The sequence below is a fragment of the Falco punctatus genome, assembly GCF_963210335.1.
Source record: "Falco punctatus genome assembly, chromosome: 4".
NCBI lineage: Eukaryota > Metazoa > Chordata > Aves > Falconiformes > Falconidae > Falco > Falco punctatus.
The window spans coordinates 68,173,731-68,201,058 of record NC_137583.1 but is presented as its reverse complement, the minus strand read 5'-3'; the positions used below and the strand labels follow the sequence as shown (position 1 = coordinate 68,201,058).

The window sequence follows — 27,328 nt, the reverse complement described above, 5'->3', positions numbered from 1 at the left end:
GAGTAACTTAAACCTCTGCTGAACAAAAAGAGAGGACTTTTGCAAGCCAGATTCCAAAGACTCACACTGGGAACTCAAACTCAAGTATGTCTATTTAGCAGCGTCTCTTGAGAAGTTTTAGATTACCTAGTAACACTAATTAAAGTGTGATTAAAGTCACTAGAACAACTCGGTTGCAGAGACAGGAACACGATGCAATGCTCCATTTCAGTTATCCACAGCCTTAACGATACCTGACCTTCCCTTTCCCACAACCTTTTGCAATAGCTATAAGCCTTACAGCTTTGACAATAACTGAGATTGAGGCATTTGTTCAAAGAGCATATTATGTCATATAGGATCATCAAAACATTTACACAAAAAAAACTAAATTAAGCTGTAAGTGCAAATTTTAAAACTGCTCAATTTTAGTGCACCTGAGAACAATTTTAATGGTATTCATTGAAAACTGGTTGTGAAGAAATTTTCCCTGCAGTCTTCAGACAAATCTATATATCTTATCGTGAAAAAGTATCAACGCCTACATGGTTCATTAGCTGAATGAACCAGAGCTTTCTGAAACATTGCACAAATCTTTGCCACCGCAGCTTACAGTAACTGGCAGCAGCCATTTGCCACCACCTCTGGAGACCAGCAGCAAAAGGGCACTACACTTGGGCTGCAGGAAAACCAGCATTACAGACTCTGCTGTATATCCTTAAAGACCTTCTACGCCCATAGATATTTGGCAGGCCACGGATGCAAAACCAGCTTAGCAGAAAGAGTGAAATATGGTGTAATGTGAAACATAAAAAGGCAGAATTTCCTAGCACGCTGCTAAACAATATACAGATATTCCAAAACTTACTTAGTGTAAATCCCTAGGTCTCCCACAGCTCTCCTTGCACTGGAAAGGAGAATCTTTCCAAACTGAAGGAGAAATGCAATTTTTTTCTTGTATTTCCATGAGAGAATACACAAATCAACTGAACACCAAAGGGAGATGAAGATTTATATCCAGGTTTATGTGCCATAAATATTCCGTCTTATTTGTCAGCCCACAATGTTCTCCCCACTGTCAAGAAACAGCATGTCTTTAAAAGACCGGATCAGAAAAAACAAGTCATGGACGATCAGCAAAAAGAAAGTCACACGTAAAATTACGAAAGGACAAAACAAACCAAGGTGAAACTTGCTGTCTTACTAATCTGCAGGAAGGCACTGGGAGGCTGCCAAATTAGTTAATCTAAATACACAAACAAGTTAATGATGACCTCAGGGAGCAACAGTGGATTTACACATCGAAGGAAACACAATGTAGGGAAACATTGAGAAACTGCATGTATTTCAGAGCTCTATGCTATAATTCCCAAAAGCTTTTTAATTCACCAGATGGAACCATGTAATGAACAGAGAGAAGGCTGAGCCTCCCCAAGGAATCCTGTTGCAGTCCCCATTCCCATCACAGGATGGGATGTCACAACAGAAGTTTCAAAGTAGCAAAACTATTAAGCATCCTGGCTATAAATGCTTTTGGAATACCCTACCATGCACTTTCTAAGGACCAAAATAGCTTGTGTCCAGAAAGTTCACAATCCAAACAAGACTTTACTTTTATTTTTCAAATTATCAGTGTAATGCAGAGACAAAATCATGACCTGCTCTGAGTTTCCATTCAACCTGTAATTTCCATATTTTCATACCAGACAGCAGAAACCCCAATTCTTTAAAAAGGAAGGTGAGATACCTTGCTCACTCCAGGCTTTAAAGATGCATATGAAAATATTTTGATTCCCAGTCAGGTGTTGATGTTATGTAAAAAAAATTGTCAGCCTCTCTGAGAAGAGTGAAATTATCCATCTTCTGAAAATATTTTCAACCTGCGGGTGGGAAGGCATTACTTCTTAAGTACAGCCCACTTTACAACCTAAAGACAGGATCAGACTACTTATATGAATGTAAGACAGAAATCTACAAATCCACCAACAAACAATTCCTAAAATAATTGTATCACATATTGCATTTTTCCTAAGCACACTATTTAAAAATCATTCTGTAAAATCACAGTAAAATAAGAACAAATGTCTTGCCACTTTGCCCTAGAAAAAGATAAAATAAAATATTTTCCAGTTATCAGGAAAAGTGTGACATGAACAGAATCCCTGTATGCCTTTTTGCTGCTACCTTCAACCATGTTTACATTCTCCACTACATTTCTATTTAATTTTGAAGAAACAGTAGAATGGAAGCAGAACTGAACCCAATACTGACTGCTGATTTATTATGAAATGTCTCCCCACTAAAGCAACCCTTCTGCAGAATTAGGAAGTTCAGAATCCAGCTGGGGGGGGGGGGGGGGGGGGGGGAAGATTCCTACAAAGCATTTAAGACAGGCTACTCAACAAGAACTACATTTTCTGTCAGTACAATGTTTTATTGAAGGACAACCTCAAATACCCACAGAAAAAAAAAATACATTTTAACATGCTGAACAATCACCCTTATAAAATAGATCCAAATATTAATTATTTAAAAAGAGTCTCTACTCCCCCTTCTTCCTTCTCGCTGCTATGCCAGGCATTAATATACTCTTTGGCTCAATTTGTGTTTACTACACAGGCATATTCCAGTATTTTGGGGACCATAATTTTGCTTAGTAGCCTAGAAGCACCTGTCCCAACCTTCTGTATTTTGTGTAATTCAGGTAATGACACAACAAGCTTTGCTGTAACACAGTTGATAGAAGCACCACAAAACGTTCTGCTGAGATCTTAAAAGGGTACGCCTCACCCAACGATCCCACCAGACTTCTCCACACTTCCTAAGAGTTTTCATTTACACAGTTGTATTTGGCTGTGTAGAGAAACTCAGCTGTCATTCAGGACAAGTTCATTTGTCACAAATCAGTGGCTGTATAATTGGCCTGTAGGAATGAAAATTTGTTATAACGATGCTTAAAATACTTAGCGAGTGTAAGGCACCCACAGTCTGTTTAGGCAGCATGCGTTAGCCACCATCAAGTCTGAACTGCAACTAATGAAACAACGATTACTGATCTTCCCTGAGAGCTAGCCTGTCCCAGTTCCCAGCACAGGATGTATACAGTAGGAAGGCTGAGCAAAACCTTGTCACCAGCTTGCATGCTTTACAGCCACCTCTTCAGTCTCACCAGGACAAACTGGAACCCAGGAATAACAGACTCATCCATTCCATGTCAACTGTGGAAATGCTTGATCACAATCCCTTATAATACATCAATGTGATACTTTATGGAAAAGGAGGTTAAGAGAAATAAAAAAAACTGAGAAAGTACCTGACTTCTAGTTTAGTATAAAATTATAGATATTTAGAACTTATTTTTAGTCACTGATTTCATGCTTTATCAATGCATGTATCTGCAATGCCACCACTGCTCTGTTTTGCTGCTTTTTGATCCACCTGTGAATAACACGCACAATTTGAAAGTTAGCTTTGTGTCAACACGAAAGAAATCCATTGATAATCTAAAACTGTTTGATGTCTCAAGCCTACTAACCCACATTCTTCCACTGCTAACAAATGCTTGACACCACCTTCCTGCTCTTCAGCCAACTTCACACAGGAGACAAAAATAACTGAGAAAAAACCACAAACCCTTCAATACTTAGCCAGAGTAAAGGTCCATGTAGTACAGAATCCTATCTTCAGGAGAGCCAGGAAAGAGTATCTAATACACACTGAAGATAACACAAGTAAAAATTATTTCCTCCCTCAGCATCTGCTTGAGTCAAACTGAATCTGGACCATCACCAGTCATACCAATATATTTGTAAAGTTCCTTGTTGAGCCCACTTCTTTGTTTTGACTCTTCACAATATCTTGTGAAGCTAAGTTCTATAACTTACACCAAGTGTAAAGCAGTTTTTAGCATTGTGTTTTATACCCCAAATTCTCAGAAATAGTGAATAAATAATTTCCTGTTAATTTCCTCCACTATTTATAATTAACTTTCATGCCTTCCTTCAAGCACCAATTTTCCAAACAAGAATTAAGTTTATTTACTTTTCCCTTCTTCTAATGGGTAAGCCATTTCACATTTCTGATTTTCTTATGTTCCCTCTCTTTTCATTACACTGGCTAAATATCCCAGGAGATTTAGAATTACATCAGTCCCGGAAAAGAAGCGAATGTTTAAGCATTCACAGAATTTTGGGGAGAAATAATTTTCCCCAGGATTTTAGAAACAGACTGAGGATTTTTCTGTTTTCTTTCTGTCTGTACAGAATCTCAGGAACTTCCTAGAATTTCAGCAAGTATGTAGGAATCAGAGCCCAACCCCTGCCCATACACAGTAACTGGGTCACAAAATCCAACACCCAGCACACTGTATGACTTGCACTGGGTGATGTAATCAGGAGTATGCGTCCCTGTTCCAAGATGCTGCATCTCTTTTGTCTTTCTTGATTAGGGAAAAAGAAATAACCCACAGCCTTACCACCCTACTGCAGAGTTATCCTCCTGGTCTTAATTTCTTTTAAGCCAAGCTAGTTTCTTCTCACCCAAACCTTGTAAATGGACCTTTTCTTCATAGTGCAATTCAAAAATACACTTTCATAGTAATATATGTTACAAGAAAACTGTTTGTAAAACATAATGCATACACATATACACAACATTCTTCCATGCTTATTCAACGTAAAAGTGAAACAAAACCATTTACAGCAGGATGAGAGATGGCATAATGGTGCCAAGTGCAGTAACTCCAAAATGGACATGAAAGTAACCACAATCAGAAACACTGTAGTATGAATAATACCATACTTTTATCACAATCTGTTATCAGCTATTTAATAAACATATAATAAAAAAATATTTTTGTTATGTTTAAGCATAGCTGTATTTGTTTTCCCTGGCACATCTGTTGAACACACCAAAGAAAACGCGAGATCCCCACCTGCAGCTTGTGAACACTCCAGAACACAACCAAGATCATTTATTACAAAAAGCTGCCTTTCCAGAATACTTTCTATTCATGGCATAACAAGGAAATGGTTATTTTGAAACAAATTAAGTTTTGACACATGTAACATCTAACTAATTTAAAACCCTAGAGCTACCATTTGATATTTTCTAAAAGATGTTTCTGCCAGACGATATTTTTCCCTTTTAGGAAAGATGTTAATAAGTTCACACATTAAACCACCACTCTCCATGACATAATAAAGTCCTTCAAATTTCATAACTCCTTAAGTTAGTCATTACAAGTTACACACTACAATCACTTCTTAATTGATCTAGAAATAAATACAATATCGATGAAAGTGCTCTGCAATGCATTTAAGGCAGCAAATATCTAATGGAAAACAGAGAAAAGCAAGAGAGAAAGGATTCAGAATGCTCATTAAAATTAAAAATACCTGCTGTGGTTACTCAACAGAAAGCTGAATACAACTATTTGCTGGAATTAGCAAATTAACTTTTCCTTCTTTTCTCTGAATTATGTTAATATACAGACATCATAATGCAAAAGTCTGCACATGCACTTGCATCTGTTTTTATTTTGTTTTGAACTGGAACGTCTCATATTTGCAAAAATCTAGAGAGGCACAGAAATACAACCAACCTCTGCCCTTCTCTAGATGCATCTCCTTTCATCTGTCCTACACACTTAGCTATGTTAAATTTGTGACCAATTCCTATATAAACTGGTATATAAACTAAAAAGAATTAGAGAGCCAGCTAATAGTTAATATGACTGTTCAAAAACAAATTAGAAAACTCCTGGTTTTGATTCCTGGGGTTTTTTTGGACTTTATCATAGTTTCCAGTACAATCATACCTTCATGTATTTCCTCTATACCTGACCAACTTCACTATTTGAAAAGAGCAATTTAATTTAGCTTCAGGAGTTGTATTGCTAAAGTAATTGCGTTCTATGTAAGAAAACAGCTTCTTAATCCCTTACCATTTGTAGCTAATGCTGCAGCCTATGCCATCAGATCCCTTGACTATGAAAGATTTGAGTTGGACACATGGTAAAAACATTGTGCATTTTGTCAACAGTTTCCAGACAGCTCCTTCAGAATTTTACTGGTCATTAAAATCTAATTTCAGGCTAACAAACTAGATGCTGCCCACCTTTGAAAAGCTAGAAGAGCTTTCAGTGGAACTGCAAAATTAAGGTACATATCTTAAAAGTTAAAGTGCAAAGTTACTTGCAATCCAAAATATCTGCATGCTCCGAGTGCTTAGAAAGCAACCATCCAGCTATCTGACATGATTTTGAGACTTCCATGCAAAACAGATGCTTTGGAAAGATGCAGAGATTTTCCCTCAGCACTCCACTGCAGAACACAAGACCACCGTTAAGTCGGAGTCAAGCTTGCCTTCTGGTTTAAAAACAGTAGCTGCCTTGCCTTCATCGAAGTATTTTTGCATGTAGAAAGGGGGAAAAAAATAAAAATTGAGGACTATCAGAAGAAATTCATTCATTTTACTTATATCTCCAGAACACACCCCTCTGGGCAGCGTAAGAGAAAGCTGTGAGACATTCATACGAAGATTTAAAGGCAGTCATTAAGGGCTGATTGGAGGTGGACCACTATATATCACCATATCGCTAGAGAGTTAATGTCAGGCAGGATAGGAGTCGACAACAAAAGGACCTTCAAGGGAGGTCTGGTAGCCTGTATATAACAACTCAATAAGAGAGAGGAATCCTGCAAAAGAAAAAGAATGATGTGTTGCAAGCAACAGCCTTGTACAGTCTTTCCAGCAGAACTGTGTTGCAGAGAAAAGCATGACTAGATGCTATGAATTACAAGAGACAAACGCTGCAGTAACTGACAAAAGAGATTGTGTGATCTAAAATATTTTCAATGTTTAAACCCATAAGGAAGGATACATCTTACAGCTATTATTACAGGATTTGAAAAGACCAAGACTTAAATATAGCCTTGACACAATGCTGAATTTGGAAAATATTTTCCTGTTTATGATCTCGTGAGAGCCAGAATAATGGTATTCATTCACAGAAAATCAAGAAAGGGCATAAGAGGAATTTTAGAAATGGTGATGAAATTAGGGTATGAATTGTATTATTCAAGAAAGAAAGTAATGTTCTTTTTTAAATTACAAGCTAAGTTTCCAATAATTTACTTGAAAACTAATAGTAATAAAGTAATAATACTAATGAAACTTTCCACTTCAATTTAACAATGACACATTTTTTTTAAAGTTGACAATATATATTCAGACATTGCAAGCAATGAAAAAAATCCACTTTGTTTTCGTAATTGATATAACCACATTTTTAGCTAGTGACTGTATGTCAGAAGAATTAATCTTAAGCAAGATGGCAATGTAGAAAAACCAGTCTTGAAGAAATTATTTTGCAATCTGCATACGAAACACATAAAAAGGTGAAAGTGCTAGTGCTGATCCAGGGAAAGAGGCATAAATAATTTAGCCTTTCGAAATTAAACTTACTTTATGTGCACAAAATTATAATATTAAATACTCTTTTTTTAGCTTTTCATGGAACTCCAGAACACTTAACAAAAAGCAAGATTTTTTACTTCCCTCAGATCAAACTAGAAATCATCACCTTCTTATTTTTTCTGTACCCCAACAGGTCAACTAACGTAATACTTTCATCTGCTATTGTCTCTAGTGAGTGAGCAACTGAAAAAATAGGAAGAGGAAGCCCTTCCATTAAAATCATCTTAAAATAGTATCTGTCTAGAATGATCCATTTCAAATTTCAAAAAAATCCTAGTGCTGTGTTACTTTCAAGCAATGATTTATTGGGGAGGATGCCTCCGTAGCTTCTAAGTTCAGACTGACATTTGAACAAGAGATAACCAGGCACAAGTAAATCAAACTGAAGTAAGCCTAGTTTTCAATGAAGACAAGAAAGGTACTTCTATCATCACATAAAATTTGGGAGACGGATTTCTTCTCCATTGATTCCAACAACAGCAGTGCATATTCACAAGAATTCTAAAGCAATGTTCTTCAACTAGAGTAACTAGGTCTCCTACTCCTTTTCTGATAGTTTCAAGTGCTTTTCATTATGGTTATTAAGAGATTAAGGTATTGAACTGTCATATTAAGGAACATAACAGGCTCTCCCCCCATTATCTCAGTTATCCCCAAACAACTTCCTCCACAATTAATCTATAGGAGAGCCTGCCGTGTTAATCACATTTCTCAGTGCAAGGTAGATACTGCCCAACAACTTAATGATCCCTTTGCATCTCTTGGTCCTTGACAACCAGCTACTTCTCCTTTCAGATCCAAGGAGCTGCACACCATACATTTTGAGCAGCAATAGAGGATTCCTTCCCCCAGTCACCTCCTTGCCTACATCCTAATAAGGATACAATCATCTCCCTTGCCCCACACTTCTTTCTTCCCATTAGAAATAGAATGGTGCTTGGACAGATCATCATGGTCCTTTATTTACCACTCTTCAGAGAAATTCAGTTACAGAGGTCAGAACAGATTTATTTTTCACCTATTTTTCTTTAAAGAAAAAAAAACAGTATTTTGAAACAATATTCTGAAGAGACACCTACTGTATTAGAAAAAAAAATATGCATCTATAACATTACCTGACATTGTCCATAGCAGTAACATTCACAGAACAGATGTTCACTGCTTTTAGCCGTTTCATGCTGCCCAAAAGCAGTACTGAACTCTGCAAACTCAGGAATGGCCACTGGTTGAAGCAGGAGATTTTTGTTTTACATTTCTGCCGCAGAGTACCAGAACAAATGATCGTTGGCTACGTAATGTAAGCTTTATTCTAATGTTCATATTTACAGCTCCTGTTTTTCAGCTGTCAAACCAAAGAGGAATACCAAGAAGCTACACAACTCTGTTAAAGCTGATTTAAACTCAAATGAGAATCAGCCAACACACAGAAGAACTACAAGCTTCCAGAAAAAAACCCCACTTATCTCCCAGCAAAACAGTGATGTTCCAGCATATTTCAGGTTATTACTTAAAAGCATTTGAACTGAGTATCAGTAAATACAAGCTCATGAAAGATTTTAGTAAAAAGGCATGTGCTAACATTATAAAATTGCTTTCTGACTTCTAAATAAAACTGAAGTAGAACATCTCCACTTGAAATATTTAATTAGGCAGGCAATCTAAATCTCATATCCAATTTTCTTTCACCAAAACCTCTTTATCCTCAACATTACAGTAACTTCATTTATTCTTAACATTAACAGGTGCTGTTTGAATTCAGTGCCAAAGAGAGGACAGTACATAAGCATAATATTACATTTGGAAACACGAGTGAAATTTGGCAGAAGCTAACATGTCGAGGTATCTAAGACACTGCACATGTGCTCCTTGCAGTGAATTGTGCCAACTATGAAAACTAAACCACTTTAAGGTAAGATGTCTTGCAGATCAGATGTATGGTCTGCACTTAACTTCATACTGCAGACAATACAAGGCACAAAAAACAATCCCACAATGGCTCTCCGTGCACACGTTTTCCTGCCACTTTACAGCCAACCCCCAAAGGGTGCAAACATACCAGATTTCAACATATTTTTCATTATTGCTACTTTATAGCACCCAGGAATCTAAAGAAGTCATTCACACATGAAGGCAACCATTCTCTCACACCAAGAAACTCAGAAGATGTTGCAGGATGCAGCTAAAAAGCAACAGTTAATACATTACTTTCATTCAGAAAAAATTTTCACAATTTTTTTCACTTTCAAGGTAACTAACTCATTAAGTGCCACAGCTGGCTGTATTTCATTCTTTTACAGCTTTGCCCAGGTAGGACACCAACTTTTGAGGGTTATCACATGGGGAGCAAGCAACATGGAAACATACACAGCAAGTTTATTTTTGAATGCTTTGGAAATTTAACAGCCAGTCATTTTCCCAACTAGGTTATCCCCTTGTAAGATCCTCCAGTTTCTGTAATCTTGCCTTCCTTACCTGAAGGGAAAAGGAATTTTTTTGCACAAGTATTATGCCACACTTATGAACAAAACAGAGAGAAAAAAATTATTTAACTTTGTAAGCTGATTTACAGTTGGGTCTCCCAATATAGCCTGCACATACAGAAAATCTTTTATTTATTTCAAATCAAAACAGCTACAAATTCCCTTTTGTCTTCCTGTATCAGGATTTTAAAATCACAATGTCTGTCTCAGGAAAAAAACAAACAAACCAACCAAACAAAAACACCCAACAACTGAATTGAAATAACTCTAAAACTTCATCCCTAGAGGCAATGAGATCAATGACAGCCATTATTATTATAGTATCTCAGGTTGTTAAACTATTCTCTGGTCAAACATTAAACAGAAAACAGTACTCAAACAATTGCTAAGAATATTAAATTAGAAGAAAACCAGATTATTTAGATGTAGATTTTACTGCTCTCTAGCAGCAGAATTTCCTTTCCTGGAAAGGAAAGAGAAAAATGGAATCATGTTCCAAGAGAATATCTAACTCACCAGCCTGCGGGGTACTTTGCACAGGACTGCCCCATCCTTCCTAATGAAGTTGACCATAATGCAGCCAGAAACGCAAGCTGACGGATGCAAGACAGTAGGCAAGAAGTCTGAACCTACGGTCTGGTGGTAGGTCACTGACCTAAGCACAAACAACTGGCTTGTAGCGCTCTAGCAAGAAGAGGAAAAATACGGGCTTGACCTCCCTCAGGTTGAAACGGACCAAGAAACAAGGCCTCCTACTTCTTGGACAAATAAGCTAACTAACTTCTAGTCTACTACATATAAGATAGTTATCAAAAGCATCTTCCCAAGAGAAAACTGTGGAAGTGGTATGGGATTAATTTTCTGATTAATACAAGGGTTATATGACTGGCTAAGGTATACCCTGGTTTCCTACTGCCAGCTTCACTGTGCCAGTGCTCCACATCAAATTCTAGCCAGGAAATCCAAATCTCATCAGCATATGGTCCTTGGGTGCCTGCTTACTTACTCCATACTTTCTTAGCCAGGAGCCTAATCTTTATGAGCTGTGGTGCTGAACATTAGAAGGCTTAAGTTCTTTTTTAAACCTGGGATATAAAACCTTCCCTTGCATCTTAAATGGTGTTAAGTGTTTATTTTATTTTTTCCAACACAACAGCCTTTAGGATTTTAAATGGGAAGAAAGTAGGTCAGGCCTTCCTACTGAAGCTTTTTCAGTTGTTGGGTTTTTTTTATAATTCTGTAGTTAAATTCTGCAAGATGAATCTACCTTTTACATCTTTCATTAATATCTTAAGAAATCTTTGAAGAGAAGTTTGATTTATCAAGAGTCTTAGAAGTAGTAAGTATCTATAAATATTAGTCAAAAATATTTAAACATAATTCCAGTTTGATTCCTTTGTAATAGGTCTGACTTATCTTTGATCACAGATTTTTGCAGCAACTCATTAAAATGCACAAAGAATTTGTCTGTGCAGATCAGCCACAGAATACTGATCTGAACATTTAACAGCCTGAGGGAAAAAAAAAAAACAAAACACACCAAGTGGAACCCACGCACTTCAAGCAATCAAACATCTGCCTGCCTTTCAACGCCACTTTCATAGGATTGCTTGCATTCCTAAATTAGAGGATATACCATGAGCCCCTGCTGTTTGAACAGCCTCACCACTGGAAGACAACATACAGAGTTTAAAATATAAAAATTTCCTATATTTTTGTTTCTGTTGGTGCACTGCAATAACAAGGAAGCTACTATTCACTTCTATCAGCAGTAGTACAAAGAATAAGGCACACCCTTCCCAGGAACTGGAAAAACCTGCTATGTGAAAGCTGAAAAGTCTCTGAGTACCCATACCTTCATTTTGCTCCGTGTTTCAACAACAGAACTGAAGGAAGACTGCAAGGACTTGGCCTTAGCCTAGCAAAAGTAAAGCTGAGCAGAAAGGCAAAGGCTGTGTACAAACACACCAAGATAATTATAAAACACTAAGAAAAAACTATTTAAAATAAAAAGACAATATTGGCACAAGAACTGGTTATTACCAACTGATGATGAATAAATTTAGGTTGAACATTACAAGCAGCTTCCTCATGTTTAGGGCAATTTAGCATTGGAACAGGCTTCTAATTAAAGTAGTAAGAGGAAAAGGCCCAGCTGCTTTCAAAACAGAGCTCCATATGTCTATGACAGTATGACATAAAGCCTACAAAAGCATGAAAATAAACTTGATGAATAGGGAGGTCCTTTCCTGTCCTACATTCCTTAGAGAACAATAACTGTCAAGCAAATAACATCATTCTGATGCAACTCAAGATATAACCATCTGTCAGGCAATACCCAAGAATAATTATACCACAGAAAGCAAAACCAGATATTAATATCACAGCAGGATAAACTTTGCCAAGAATAAACTTCACAGAGTATCTTTTCATAAAATACCTTAGACCCATAACCTCACTTCTCATAATTTCACGCTAAAAATTTGCTCCCTCTGCAAACAAGAGCTGCAGAAAGCACACCTCTCATGGACTGCTCACTCCCAAATCTGCAAGAGCTCAGCTTACCTTGTGTTTGTGCAACTAGGCAGTCCTATTATCTGCACCCCTAGCGTTATTACCCAAAACAGTACTATACCTAACATGCTCAACAGGCTCTTCGTTTGCTACAGTCGTTACTATGTTCAGCTCAGGCAGGATGAATCAAAATTGGCTGTCAACTGCTTTGCTATTGAAAGTTTCAAATCGCCCAACTTATTACCCAGAAAATCTGCAGCAACCATGATGGTCCAGAACAATTGGTTGGACACAACCAGTCTGCAGAAAGAACACATTCTGTTAGACTAAGCTTTATAGTTTGAAAAAGCAGATGGCCTTTCAGGCACACCAGCCTTTCAACTTGCTTGACATCAAAAGACACATGTTAACAACAGTATACAAGTTGGTCTAACAAAGACTAGCCTTTCAGGCTAGGAGATTGTTTCACACTAACAGGTACAGGCCTAGGTAGGGGGGTTCTTTCTATCTTCGTTTGATTACTGCAATAATAAATCTGAAATTGAAGACAAACTGCAAAATATTTTTGGCCGATAGACTGCACCTGCTTATTCGCAAAGTCCCTGAATGCATCATGCATCCCATTGTTCCCTTCTAAAGGCTCATACTGAAAAGCAATAACTGAGTAAATCATAGAAGAAAGTATGAGTGCTCATCAGTTGTTGTACATCAAAGGCAAACCGAACACAAACATTTGTTACTACTCACAATACACAAGCTCAGGCACTCAAAGAAATTACCTGGCAGCACAAAAGAGCAAACTATAGGAAATTCTATACAACACCTGGTTAAGTTGTAATAACAAAAAGCCAACTATTCAAGTAAGTACTTAAAAGACATTTGAAGAACAGGTTCTTTGGCTGCTATCAAACAAATGGCCCAGACACTGCCCATCAGAAACAAATGGTTTGATATCAATCTTTGTCAACAACTAGACAGCTACACCAAAACAAAGGCTGCTTTACAGCTATTTTTTATTCTTTTTTCCTATACAACCTCTCTTGGTCACTTCTGAATAAAGTATAACAACTCCTACATTTTTGTCAGCAGACCTAAAGTATTTAATTTTTCTTTTATTAGCACACAATTTCACTTAAAATTTAGAATTCAAAGGCATTTCCTTTTTTCAGTTGATTTCCCCTCTCCCTACCCCTTCCTTGCAAAATCATTGTGGTTAAACAGAAAAGTTCTGCAGAACAAGAATAAAACTTGTATCTCAGTCATAAAGTTTATGTGAATTAATCTCAAACTAGTTTTCTAGCTTTATTCTCTCAGCAAAGCAAAAAGCATGGTAGCTGCAAGAAAGCATTACAATCCATTTTCAGGTATTTTATATCATACCACAATATTTTCCTACCATTTCAGTTCATCTGCTTATAATAGAATACCAATGCTTTTTTAAACTTGTCATCAAAATAGTATACGCTTTTATTCACTATGAGAGCCTGCACATCTGATTTATAGCATATTCCAGACATATGACTGCGTAATTCAGACAGGTTTAAAAAAAGTATGCTGAAAGAAGATACTACCAAGGACTTCCCGCTAGCCCTACAGAGCATAAGAGGACAAATTTTACTTGACCTACCCTACTAATCTCAGCAAGTCGGTCCTTAGTAACAGATGCAAAGCTCAAATGACCACTTCCAAATCCGTGTTGCTGCTCCACCTCCAGCCTTTGATCATTTTTCAGCTGGAAGTAACAAGTGGATTTCTGCTCCTGGGCCTATGTAACAGCCTCCTTGTAATCTACCAGCTGATCTCTCTAGTACCAGCAAGTGGGATTACGCATCCTGACTTGAGCTGCATTTCTCCCCATCACAAACAGAGATACATTGGATACTAATAAGATAAATTTCAGTTATCTTAACTGTTTACAGACTGTTTTGATTATTTTGCTATAAGATTGGATACCAAAGCACAAAACTACAACAATATATAGCATTCTGACATTTAAATTTTGACATTCAGTAGTCTGATGCAAAAGCAGCTAAATTGTAGGATGAAATCTAGTTGAACCAGTTTTCATTCCTCTAAATATTACAAAATTGTAAACACTAACTGCTTGAAATGAAGTTTACTTTCACACAAGCTTACCTTAAACTGGAATAAAGTTAGAAAGAGTATTTTATATCACAAAAGGTCTTTACCTTAAGATAAGCATTTAAAAGGGCAAACTGAACTCTTCAGAATGCTGTAAGCACTGCAAAGCGTACAAAAGGAAAAGCTGTCTATACAAGAGTAACTCAAGAGCACTCAGAAAACATGCAGATTAAGATGCGCAGTTAAGAACCGCACATATCTCAAAACACACTTGCTTTCTGTCTGCTGCTCCTTCCAAGCTGCACCCACAAACAATTTACAGAATTCCCTGACAGATATTCTGATTACTCTCCTACCCTCACCCTGGCTGGTTTCCTGGCAGCCTGAATGATTTTGCTATGCCACTGCAATGACAGCAAAGGAATCCTGTGTCCCAAGTAGCACAGGGCTTTTTTTAGTTTATTATTTTGAAACAATGCTTTTTGAAATATATTACCTTGGAAATACGACTGGGCTGATTCCTGGATCTCTAGTGTAGTTGTTTATGCCAAATCTTGGGCTGATAAAGTCACACAAACCTGTAGTTTTCATTAGCAAGGGTTTTTTTTCTTTCTTCATTTTCATTTAATTCCAAGTTTATAGAACTACATAGGACATTCTGACAGCTGATAAAATCATACATCAAGTCCTAAGCCAAAGACTCCCACAACAAAATGCCAAATCAGCGACTCTCTGATGAGACACCAGCAGTGTAGAAAGAAACCTTCCTCACCTTGACTGCCAGAACACAGCCTGGTTGAGCTGGATGGAGACAAGGTCTCAGCATCAAATCAGAAACTATTACAAGGAAAAGTCCAAGTCAGCCTGACCACACTATTCTCTCTTCAGTATTATCTAACAAAGAAAAGGAAAAGCAGAACAAACACTATGCCCCATGTAACTTACTGACTGGGAACCACTGACCTAGACAGCGGTACGTTGACATTAATCCATAGGCCAGGGCTGAAAGCAGTTTCTTACTTCGAGACCAGAACAGCTCATCCCTTGACTCCTTAGAAAAAGAGGCTTTTATTTTAAGGTTTTACCACCCCTCTTTTAGTTACAAGATTCCTATAGGATCCACTAGATTAGATGAGCTTTTCCTTTAGCTTTACTTTTTCCAGGCATACAGTATTACTACTCTATTCCCTTCGAACAGAATTTCAGGAAGATTTTTTTTCCTGAAATGTGCTGATTCTACTATAAGAATGGTAAGCACCCGACATTTTCCTTTTTCATCTCATTCTTTTTATTTTTTTTCCTTGGCCTAAGAAAGGTATCACTGGCAAAGGTGGTGAAGACTCATTAGTGAGAGAGGTTTGCTGCAACAATTCTCTAAAAACTCAAGGCCAAGTGTTTCTCTTAGTAGCAGCTGTAGATGCAGGCACACACAAAAACTTTCACCTTCCTTGCCGTGAGGGCTACCTTGTACGTGAGTACATACACTATGAAAAAAAATTTATGTATAGTAAACGTGCACATGAGAAACAGTTTATGGATAAAACCATCCAACCTTCAGAAAAAAAAAAACTAATTACAAATAACAGGAAGTTTGTGGCTTACCCTGTGTTTGTAACTTTTAGTTTCTAAATTTATAAGTGGCTCTGCAACAATGTAAACACTGTATTTTGGATTACCTTTCCTATTACAGTCTGTATCCAGCAAAGAAAACATAAGATAGTGAAAAACATCACAACATTTGGCATGAGGTAACCAGACACGAGGCTTTCAGTCGGGCTGTGGTATATTCTTACTTTTCTGTTGGGGAAGCAGGCTATGTGTGCCTGTCACATATGCCCATATCAAAACATCTCTCTAGTCAAGCATTCAAATGGGAACATAACATCTCGGCATACAACTCAAGGATGAGTTTTGGAGAATAAAAAAATCCTATCATTACTTAATAATTCAGGACAACATATTATTACATGTAAAGTCTCTAAAAAGTGTTCCAAGAACTACAGAGAAATTTTGTTTTTTCTAAAGGCAGCAAAAGAGATACAGAGGAAGAGGACACAATTTCCATTACCCAGGAGAAGATACAAGGCACCAACAGCAGCAAGACATTAACATTTGTTAAAACAGAATTGAAACCAAACCCCGCTTGAAAGAGGAAGAGGGCAACAGCCTGCTTTTAGTTCATGTATGGTGGCTAGCACATAGGTCATAAAGCCAACGCTAAGCAGTGGGCGCAAAAGGGAAGTGTAGCCCTCTGCTTACTGTCCGCTCTATAGAAGGGACATCAGCATTTGAATCTGAGCAGACAGAGAATGAGAAGCTTCTCACTGCAAGAAGAGAGACCAAGACATCTGGCCTCTGTAGCAAGGACCCTGTCCTTGCAGACTGGGAGCCAGGAGCAACAGAGGCGTGCTGGAATCCTGCAGACAGGCTGCAGCAGCTCCAGCCACGTCCTATGCAGGCACTGAAAGAAGGACACACTCTTATTTTTATCCCAGTGCTGAGGGACCTTATGAGCTGCAAGCTAGCAGCTAAATAAATATTCATCCATAACTACCACAACAGGAGATTTGCTTTTGGACAACTGGAAATAATTTATTATTTAGATCTTCACAATGTGGGCAATATAAGAAATCTCAATTAACATATGTAGCTGCTCTGACATACTGGAAATTGAATACAAACACACTGAACCACCGCAGAAGCTTCAATTACTTAAATTAACACTTCCCTGTTTCTGTAGTCTGTTAGTCTTTGACTGTAAGAATGTGCACACTATGTTTTCTTTTCAGGAATATGGAGATACTCCTTTCATATAATCAAGAAAGTGGTTTTTCTTCCTGAAGTACCACCACTGTCTCAACCGCCCAGCTCGTGAAAATGTACAATGCACCTGCTGGCACTATATGTCATTCCAGAGACTTTTACCTGTGATGACAGCAGGTTTATTTTAATAAGCTGGAGTTTTTTGATAAGTAATGCATGTGTCTATTGAATTGATACATACATTTTAAATATTAATGCTATATCCAAGCTAGATGAAAACATTAGAGAAGACAGAATAACTGTTTTAATAATGTGGGTCATTTAATTCCCTAATGCAAGCTAGCAGTGTGTAGAATGGTGAGTTCAGTCCCTGGATAAAGCAACCAGAATGCCTCCTGTTTTGTTTCAAGTTTAATTGCTATCACCCATAGGAAGCCAAAACCACTAGCTGGCACTTATTAAAGTGTGATAAAGCTGAAAGTCTGAGAAGTAAAATGTAAATTCAACATTAATGAAGTGGTATTTACTCAACTGTCATCATCGATTACACTTGCCCAGCTACACAACAGTTACTGAATCAAACGTTGTTACAGCTGCTGTCTGCCTCTACTCATAGAGCAGTAAAAAGTATTTAACTAGAAACCCATCTTCCTACAGGATGCTTTAATTCTGAATAATTTAAAAAAAAAAAAAATCTAATACCACCTTTGGTTCGCCGAGCCAGAAGTGAACCACCAGTAAAACGTTACTGGGTTGAGACTACCTCTCTTCATACTACCAGATGTTGGTCATTGTGTTTCTTGGTATTTTTTTCAGTCAGTCAAAGTGACGATAACCAATCACAAATTACTTGGGTCACACACACACCCCATCTCTTCTCCAAAAGTAGCATTTTGCAAGGTTTCTGAAGTTTTCTTGGTATTTCATGACTCACTAAGTATAATCAGCAGATCAGCTAAGGTCCTACTGTGAGAAAAGGTTATTGAGTTTGCCAACCTTTCCTAACAGGTTATCACCCAAAAATCCTGTGTTGTATGCAATGTGGGGATCCATTTCTTTGCAAAATTCAAATACTTGTCATATTAATGTCTGCACATTCTTTTTAAATCAGACACCCAGGGAAAGAAAAAAAAAAAGAAAAAAGTTTTACAGCTCTGCTATAGTATCCTTTTGTACCCAAAACACTTAAACACTTCCTCTACAGCCATGTCAGCTACAGAGTCCTCCTTTCAGCCAAACTTCTGTATTGGTTTCTAACACCCTTCTGTTCTCGCCCCAACCTTTTTTTCCCTCTTGAAATGAAGATACTTAAGTCTTCATTTATGACCATGAACAATGTCAGTAAAAACCCTAATGAGAAGGAATCTTAATTATCAAGTAATAAATGCATATTTACCATGAAATTAGCAGTTAATATTGAATACAGTATGAAGTGTTAGAAACCAGGGTTTTTGTAGCTTCTAGGAAACAAAAGCGATTTACAGCTTGGCACAACCAAGTTTTCAACTTTTTTCTAATTGTCAAACTGTTTCTTTGACTGCCATTTCCTCCCATAACTGCCTTACAAATCCTTCTCTTCATGGCACTCACAGCAGAACTTTTCAGATCCAACTGCCTAGGAAGACGTTTTCCTCTACTGCTGCAGTCCTGAAATCTGCTATTTCCAGCCACAATCTCTCTTTCGGCCTGGGTGCTAGCACACCCACCATCCACTAGAAGTGGCTATCTTCCAGCAGAATCAAACAGAGGAAAACTACGACAGTATTCAACTGTCCCCCATTTGCTAGCTCTAGCCATGGTTCTAAACAATAGACAACATCCATCTTTTCTACAGTCCTTCCAAAAATGTGTTTGCCGGATGACTGACTTCTATCTTGCCTCAGTACTCAGCTGCTGCATGTTATTTTTGCTCTCCATTTTTACTATCAAGACTTCTTGAAGCTGGATAGTCTTCCCTGAGAAGTGCCCAGAGTATTTCGCCCGACCTGTTCCAGATCTCACGGCCCAGGCACATGACTCTCACAGCAGTCAGATGAGGGACCAAAGGCACCACTCAACACCTACCTCAAGGCATGCTATTCACAGTTTTGTCCCCTGAGGTTTGTTTGCCATTTTGATACCCTTGCTCAGACTGGTCATGGCAGCTGGAAGGTGGTTCAAGTCACTGTCTGATCATATTTCAAACACACGACAAGCTTTCGAAGCTGGGAGCCAGGCACTGCAGCTTGATACAGACAGTTTAAGACTTGCTGGGCTATAGTACTTGTAGTGTCTTAATATCAAGACAAAATTTCCTGCGCATCCAATTGTGATGTTACTGAATCTTGAATCTTTGAGGAAGTAACCAATCTTTGAATAAGAAAACTACAACAGCTCTGCAGTAGGGACTGAATGTCCCTTTGCCCATAGGAAATTAAATGCTAGAACTGAGCTGGCAGGACTGATGTTACAGGTTGGTTACATATGTACTGGAGGGAGCACAGACTTACTGAATCAGTTAACCTTGGAGATGAGGCAGCAAAAGACACCTTTCAGGGTCTCTAGGATCTGCAGATGGCAAGAGAGCAGCAGCAAAGCCAGGATAGGGTGCCCCAGGCAAGGCAGCTAACAAAAGGCTGCTGTTTGTCCTGGTGGGAGCAACAGTCACTGAGCCTTGGGCTGGTAGGAGGGAGAGCATTAGGGGAGAAGCAAGGATTTTTAGATGTGACCTGCAGAGTAGAGATTTCATATTCTTGTTAGACTTCAGCTTCTATTCACCTTAACAAGAGAGCAAGCTGCTCATGTAGAAGCTGGTTGTGGTCACTTCTCCAGCACTGCTAGTCTCAAGATGACACAGCTTCAGCGTTCCCCCTTCGACACAAGCGTCTCACTTACAATGCAGTGCCAACACAGAAGTTAACTGTGTTCACAGCTTCCCAAATGACCCAGATTACAATGAGATAATTAACTGCTCATGAACAGCTATTCATTGCAACTATCACAGTATCTGTTAAACCATTGAAAAGCCTCATCATTTTATCTGTCAAACCTCTGAAGTTTAAGACTGCTTCTTTAGATCAGTTCTTGTTTTCAACTCTTCTGGACTGTGATAAAAAACCCAAGGTTTTCTATCAGTTGAACTTGCAAGGTATTTTCTAAAATCACAGGAACACCACTCTCCATCTACCAGTTGAAGCTTCTGATTTAGCCACATGTAACATGTGAAATAATTATATTCCACTCTATTTATAATTAGCAATGTCAAGTCCATCTTTGTAGACACCATTCATGGCATATTGTCTGTGGAACAGCAGCTCTGCATTGCATATCTGAAACTACATTGTTCTTTTTGGAACAGTTTAATTTGCTGAATCCAAGCTCAGTCCACCAAACAATACATTACGAACACAGTATTTTCTGTGTTCTTTATATAAATGGATGTGTACATTTCCAAGTTCTGAAACATACCCAGTAGCTCTGAAACAGAGTTTTACTCTATGCTTAAAACTTGTTGCGGTATCAATTGAGTAACACATTTTGTAGTCAGTTATCATGAACTGTTGGCTGTATTAGCAATACACTTTCCTATTTTTTTTTAAACTTATACCATCATATATAATGAAATAAGAAAATTTAGTCATTCTTGACTGAAAAAAGAGGCTGTATTTACAAGATAATAAAGCAAAACACAATTAACAATACTTAGACTACATATTGGTACAACAGCTTTATTTATTAATATTAAGCATGATAGAAAATTATTCTTGGTCTTTCACAATAATCCACACATTTTTTGTAGAAAACAAGTGACAGCCTAGTCCAGCATCAGAAAACAGTGGGTAAAAGACTTATCATAAGATAATCCTACCTGGATGACCGTTTTTACTTCAACAGGGACTTAAGATATGCATTTTCCAGACTATGGAGCTGAGAATCTGTGAGGCCTGAAGGAAAAAGGAAAGGCTCATAGTAATATGACATTGGTTCTAGTCAGCATTGGAAATACTACCTATTTTCATTATTTTATTCTGAATGTTAGGAACACAGGTTTAAAGTAGTTAACTTCCCAGCAACTGTTTTTCTATGAAGCCCTGCAGAAACAAGAAAAGTCAGAAAAGACTTATTTAAGCTAGGAAGAGAAAGGATTTCAAGTCGCAAATTTGTTCAGGCCTCCACGCCTGTCCTAGACAAAGTGGTCTTAAAGTGGTAATTAAGCAAAATAATGATTTCAAAATGGGTGCAGATAAGCTTTGTCTGACATATAAATATCTGTAAGACTTCACAGGTGTATAACCACATTTTACACATGAACAATATGCAAGTTCTGGCACAAAACTTTAGGTGTAAGCCTTCTCCCACTGCACTTAATGGGTCCATATTGAAAACCCTTCAGGCACTTGTGACTTCATGGTTGTGGTAAAGATGGTCATTTCTTCGGTTCGTGATGGCTGATCACTCTGCTTTAGAAAGTCAGCAATAACCTCAAAACCATTACTAACTGTGCTTACTGACATGCAGCAAATGTCGCTTTGAACACTCCACCTGGCATCATGCCCTGCCTAATCCTCGTACAAACTGAAAACACCCAATGTCTCATCTTGGCAATAAGCTGCAGGAACAGAAATGGAGCAGCAAACCAGAATGCACGTGGGGAACAGAACCACAGCAACCCTGCCAGATGTATGGCAAGCACCTAAATCAAAACAGGGTAAAAAACATCAAAGGAGACCTATTCTTTCTATGTTCATATGTCACCATCTCTTCTGCGCACCGCAAACTACAATGTTCACATCTCCAGCTTCGTAGTTATATAATTCAGTTTGTAGTCGAAGTTTATTGATTGATTTAATGTTTATCTTTATATACTGATGTCATTGAAGATGTAAACAATAAGCTCATTTCAAGAGCTTTTGGTTGCAGGCTTATTACATCACTGACTGTACTTCACATGGCTGAGAACTAAGAAAGCTTTAATTTTTGTTCTTTAAAACTAGCAAACAACTCCCAAGGTTGACTCTTTCTTTTATTGAAGGGGGTATTGACTATTTTTCTTTTAAAGGGTACTATTGTCTAGGCTGGATTTTAACTTGATCTGTTATTTCATACAAGTAACATAAGAACAGCAATAATGGGATCAATATTAGCCTTCACAGCTGAATGGAAATGCGACAAGAAACGAGATGTTGGCCACATGTAACAAGATGCGATCCCAAGAGATTGAATATACTGAAACCCTTTAATATTAGCAGCTCATCTTTTCTCCAGAGCTCACGACTGGGAGCTAAGGTCAATTCTACACATGATTCATAATGTAGATTAATAAATTATTTTAGGGACAAAACCTGGAGTCCTGAAAACTAGTCTGCTTAACACTGTTGCTTAAGAACACATGGAATTTGTTAGCCTTTCAAGGGGTGAGGTGGGGGGGAGAGAAGGTATTTGTGTTCTTTGGTAGCTAAGCATTATGAACATCGATATTCAAGAACACCAAAGTAAAGTTTTGTGCATCTTCAAACACACACTATTCTTGTTTTCTGCTGGTTTTCCCCTAAATGCCAGACTGCTAGCTGAAATAAAGAGCATGTCAATGTACCTCTATCATTTATCACTGTCTTTGGAAACTCACTTGTCAAAGAACTTTACTGCATACCCCGTGGTTATGCTCAAAATGGTTCTGTATAATACGCAACCGTAAGAGTCAGAGCTGCTCTCAGACCTGCCATACGGCCAACATGACATGGGACAGGGCTAGTAGTCTGAACTGTCAAGGGATGTGAAGGACACTGCACTGTAAAAGTTATCTGATGTGTATTAAGTAATGCTTGCTCCCCGTCTTTCTAATTCCGTAATACAGGGCAAGGCACCGTATTAGGTAAGTATGATATCACTTGTGATGTAAACACCCACGATCCACTGAAAGCAGGTATAAATGAATTCTGCTATATTATTATGTTTCTAAGACTAAAATTAGGAAGAGACAAGTTAATATACTGCATGTTTTCCTTAACAAACAAGGAACAGTAGCAACCAAGATGAAAACTTTTCAGAAGACAGGGTCAGGAAGAGTATATACACTACAGGCTGGGATTAAACTGCATTAGCACAACTATGTGGGAAGGTTTCATGACTCCTACACATAATTCATGTAGTTGTAGATGGTGAAACTTGCTTAATTCACTGCAACAACTTTCCAGAAGATGCTCTAGAATACAACTAACAGACACTTTGCTAGCAGTGAGACAGGATTTTTTTTCCTGGTTTTACTTATTTTCAAAGGAATTTCTACAGTAAACCTTAACACAAAGGAAGTGATTTAAAGGGAAGATGCTACTGAAGCACTTTTTATAGATCCCTTCTGCTCCCTTCCATATGCCAGAGAAAAATGAAAGGCTCACGGGTACCTAGGTGCTTGACACATAAAAAGGGGAGATACAGCACAGGAAGGCAGGCATTGCAACACCGTAAGAACAGATGGGAGTTCCAGCAGATTCCAACAACATCTTCATGAGAAGCACAGTACTCCCACAAGGCACTCAGGAAAGGGCTGGAAGTTGCCACTTAGAAAACATACTTGTGACCATTTCCTATCGGGAGTTGGGATGTCCTATAAGCGTTAACAAAAAAGCACATAAGCATCCAAAGTAATAGTACATTCATTCATTAGCTTGCTTTCTCTGAGCCTGGTATTGACTTTCACATCACACTCTTAAGAACTTAGAGCTCTGACACCTGCCTGAATTAAAATTTAAATTCCAAATGGCATGCTACTACACAGAAAACATTTTATTACAAACACAAAAATGCCATACTAGCTCAAGGTCCATCTAACACAGCATCCTGTCCCTAATGAGGACTGCCAGCATATGCCTAGAGAAGAGAACAAGAACAGAGTAAACACACAGCAACCCTTTCCTTGATGTTCTTTGCCACTGACAGTGTGATTTGCAGCTCTGGGATTTCCTTTGTCTCATTTTAAGTGTACACTTGTAAATATGAACACATTCACATTAAAGTCCAAAGCTATTCCTGAGTCTGAAATCAATTAAATCAACTTTTCTCCATTTAGGTTACTGCTTTACTCCTTTTCATTCTGATGAATAAACGGGCACAGGTGAAACTGGTAAGTTTCATTCATTCATTCCCTAGCTCTACAAGATTAAAATCTAAATTAACTGTGGTTTTAATACAGCTTTTAGAAGCTGCATGCAATCACTCATTCTGAATACAAAAAAACTTACTCAATCCAAACAGTGATATCTAGCAAAATCCTAACATTAATTCTAGGTAAGATTAAAGATTTGATCCACATCAATTAGAGCAAACAATACACTCAGTAAAAGAATAACCTAGTTGTAAACTCTTCCTGTAAATACGGCCAAAATTTAACATCCTTCCATAAAAGGGACCTGAAGGATGACAATAATACCTCGTACCAAAATTCTAATTACTATATTTTAAAATTAACACCTACAAAAGGTAGGTTTAAGCCCCCCCCAAAAAAAACCCACCAAAATAAAAAAACCCTACACAGTCTCGTTAAAATGGGGCTCTTGATCTAAGTTAACTTGAAAATAAAAACTCTGAACCTCATTCAAAAAATGTAACTGTAAAAAAAGAGATGCTGAATTCAAGTACTGAAGATTGCCATGAGGCGTAAAGATGTTAGTCACCACTGTCCAGACTATTCAGTCTTCTTCCAAGGGAAGAACTAAAAAAAAAAAATATATCACCGAAAGCTATTGCCCCTGAAGTTATTCTATCGCTTATTTAAAAGGAAGGAAAGGCAAAGATGCAGTGAGCTGTTTAAGAAATCAAATAAAAGAAAATGCTCTAGAAACGCAGAAAGGCAGTTTGTTACAAATAAAGAATAAATAGAACGAAACTAGGAATTCAGAGGTAAAAACGCAAAAGCAGCATGCACAGGCGCCTACCGCTCTTTCGAGCTCTTACACCAAATATCATTTACGTTCTCCACATGCAACACGCCAAATTAGTAACGCTATCTACTGCTCAACACAGATTAAACGTAAGCATTAACAAAATGAGCAAGGAGCTGGTTTCGCAGGTGACTGAAGTCATTCTCTGTCAATTCATAAAAACACCTCATCGTACCGATAACCTATAGATTAAAGTTTATGAGTCTCCCGAGCCCAGCTGCGTAGCCCGATGCCACTGAATGGTTTACTCACGTCCACTGCCGGCTGCAAGCGAGCTCTCCTCACCCCCTCCCCGCAGCCCGGCGGGCTTTACCAGCCCGGCACAGCCGCAGCACCAGCCCTGATTAAATTCTCCGCTCCCCCCACACTCCCGCCCGCCGGGCGGATCTCGCCGTGCCCGCGGGCAGCCACGGGCCTGCCTCCCGCGGCGGCGGGGCGAGACCTCCCCTCACGGTGCCGCGGCGGCGGCGGGGGGCGCGGGAGCCGCCTCAGGCCCGCGGGGCCCCCCGCCGCCCGCGCGCACCGCACGTGCCGGGGCCGGGGGGCTTACCGGGCGGCGGCGGGGCAGGGGGCGGGGGCCATCTTGGAACTGGCGCCCCGCGCAGGGGGTGCGGAGCCCCCTCACAACGCCGGGTCCGAGATCCCACAGCCGGCACCTGCCGCATTCCCCCCGCCGCGATCCCGCCGGCAGGGCGCAACCCCGCCGCGCACCTCGGAGCCCCCCTACCCCGGCGGCGCTCCGCGCCCGCCGCGCCCCGGCCGAGCGGTGGGGCACCCCCCCGCAACAGAGGCACCACAGGGCTGCGGCTCCTACCTGCGACCGAGCCTCCCGGGTGGCGGCGGGCGCGCCCCAGCCTCCCTCTACCCGCGGAGCCGCGCGCCCCAGCTCCCCATCGCCACCGCCGCGCTGGGCCGGGCCGGGCACGCCGGGCCCCGCCCACCGGGGCGGGGCCCCGCGCACCGCGGAGCCCAACGGCCGCTCGCCAGGCGCGACCCCGGCTCCCCCCGCACACGGGCACGCGCCGAGGCAGGGCTCGCGCTCCATTGGCTGGGGACTGAGGACCGCGCACGGCCGCGCGCCGATTGGCCGCGGCGGCAGGAGGGTGCCCGCCCCGCGAGGTCGCGTGACGCCAGGTGGCGGGGGCTCGGCGGGAGCGGGCTGGGCCGTGGGGGTCGCGCTGCCTCGCCTTCTCGCCGTTCGGCGCCGGGGCGCTTTGGGGCCTGGCGGCACAGGCTGGGGCCGGGGGGGTCCGGCGCGGGAGCGGGGCGGGAGGAGAACCGCCGGTTCCCGCGGCGCGGCGGGAGTGCCGCGCTGCCCCACGCGCGGCTCCCCTCTGGTGCGGGCCCGCCCGGTGCTGCGTGTGGCCGGGGCGCGGCACCGCCTGTCGCCACGGTGCCTAGGGGGCCCGCAGGAGCCTCCGCGGGGTCGCGGTGCGGTGTTTGGGTCTGGCCGCTCCCCTCGGGGCTGCAGAGCTGCGCACCGAGGACATAATTCCCTGGAGCTGGCGGGGGAGCGGGGCTGCGGGATGGACAGGGCTTGGTAGCTGGCAGGGGCAGCGGTGGCTTCACCAGGACAGGCTGCAGGCCTTACCTGTGTGTGAAGGGATGAGGCTAGTCATTGAGTAAATCTATTCTTAACGGTTAATTTTTCATATAGTAAAGTATCCCAAGGATTCTTCCGGTATTTTCCAAGTGGAGGAATACATTGGGATTATAAATACATGTGTTTGCAACAGCAGTGCTGCCCAGTGTCCACAAAACCCAGCATTAGTGCACCGGGCAGTCAACTCGCAGCAGTGAGACCCTGGTCTGTGCCAGGCTGTATTGGTACTAGTTCTTGGCTAACCTCAACATATGTTGTTACAAGTGGTTTGGGACAGCTTTAATTCTTCTGTACTTAGTGGGGCCTTTCTGCATTGCCATCAAGTAGTATTTCAAGTGAAATGTTTAATTGTGACAAAAATTCGTTGAGATCTATAACCAGTTCCAGAAGACTATTAAGTTGCTTACAAGTTCATCACACTTCTTGGGGCAGACCTTTTATTTTTAGGCACACATAGCTGTGTACTGTATAATGCAACTAATCTCATTCAGCATCCTCCGACATCTGTTCCT

At 40.0% G+C, this 27,328-nt stretch overlaps 1 protein-coding gene across 7 annotated transcripts in view; it reads right to left on the bottom strand.

Moving 5' to 3' along the window:
- Window positions 1-26,551, bottom strand: part of MPP7 (MAGUK p55 scaffold protein 7) — a 158,072-nt gene extending 131,521 nt beyond the window's left edge. The window contains exons 1-2 of one of the 7 annotated variants that reach the window (XM_080386016.1): window positions 26,028-26,551; window positions 21,145-21,220 (exon numbers count right to left, since the gene is read on the bottom strand). The gene's annotated coding sequence lies outside the window, so the exon portion shown is untranslated. The other 6 variants (XM_080386022.1, XM_080386018.1, XM_080386021.1 and 3 more) reach the window with 6 other exon arrangements.
- Window positions 26,552-27,328: the final 777 nt, after the last annotated feature.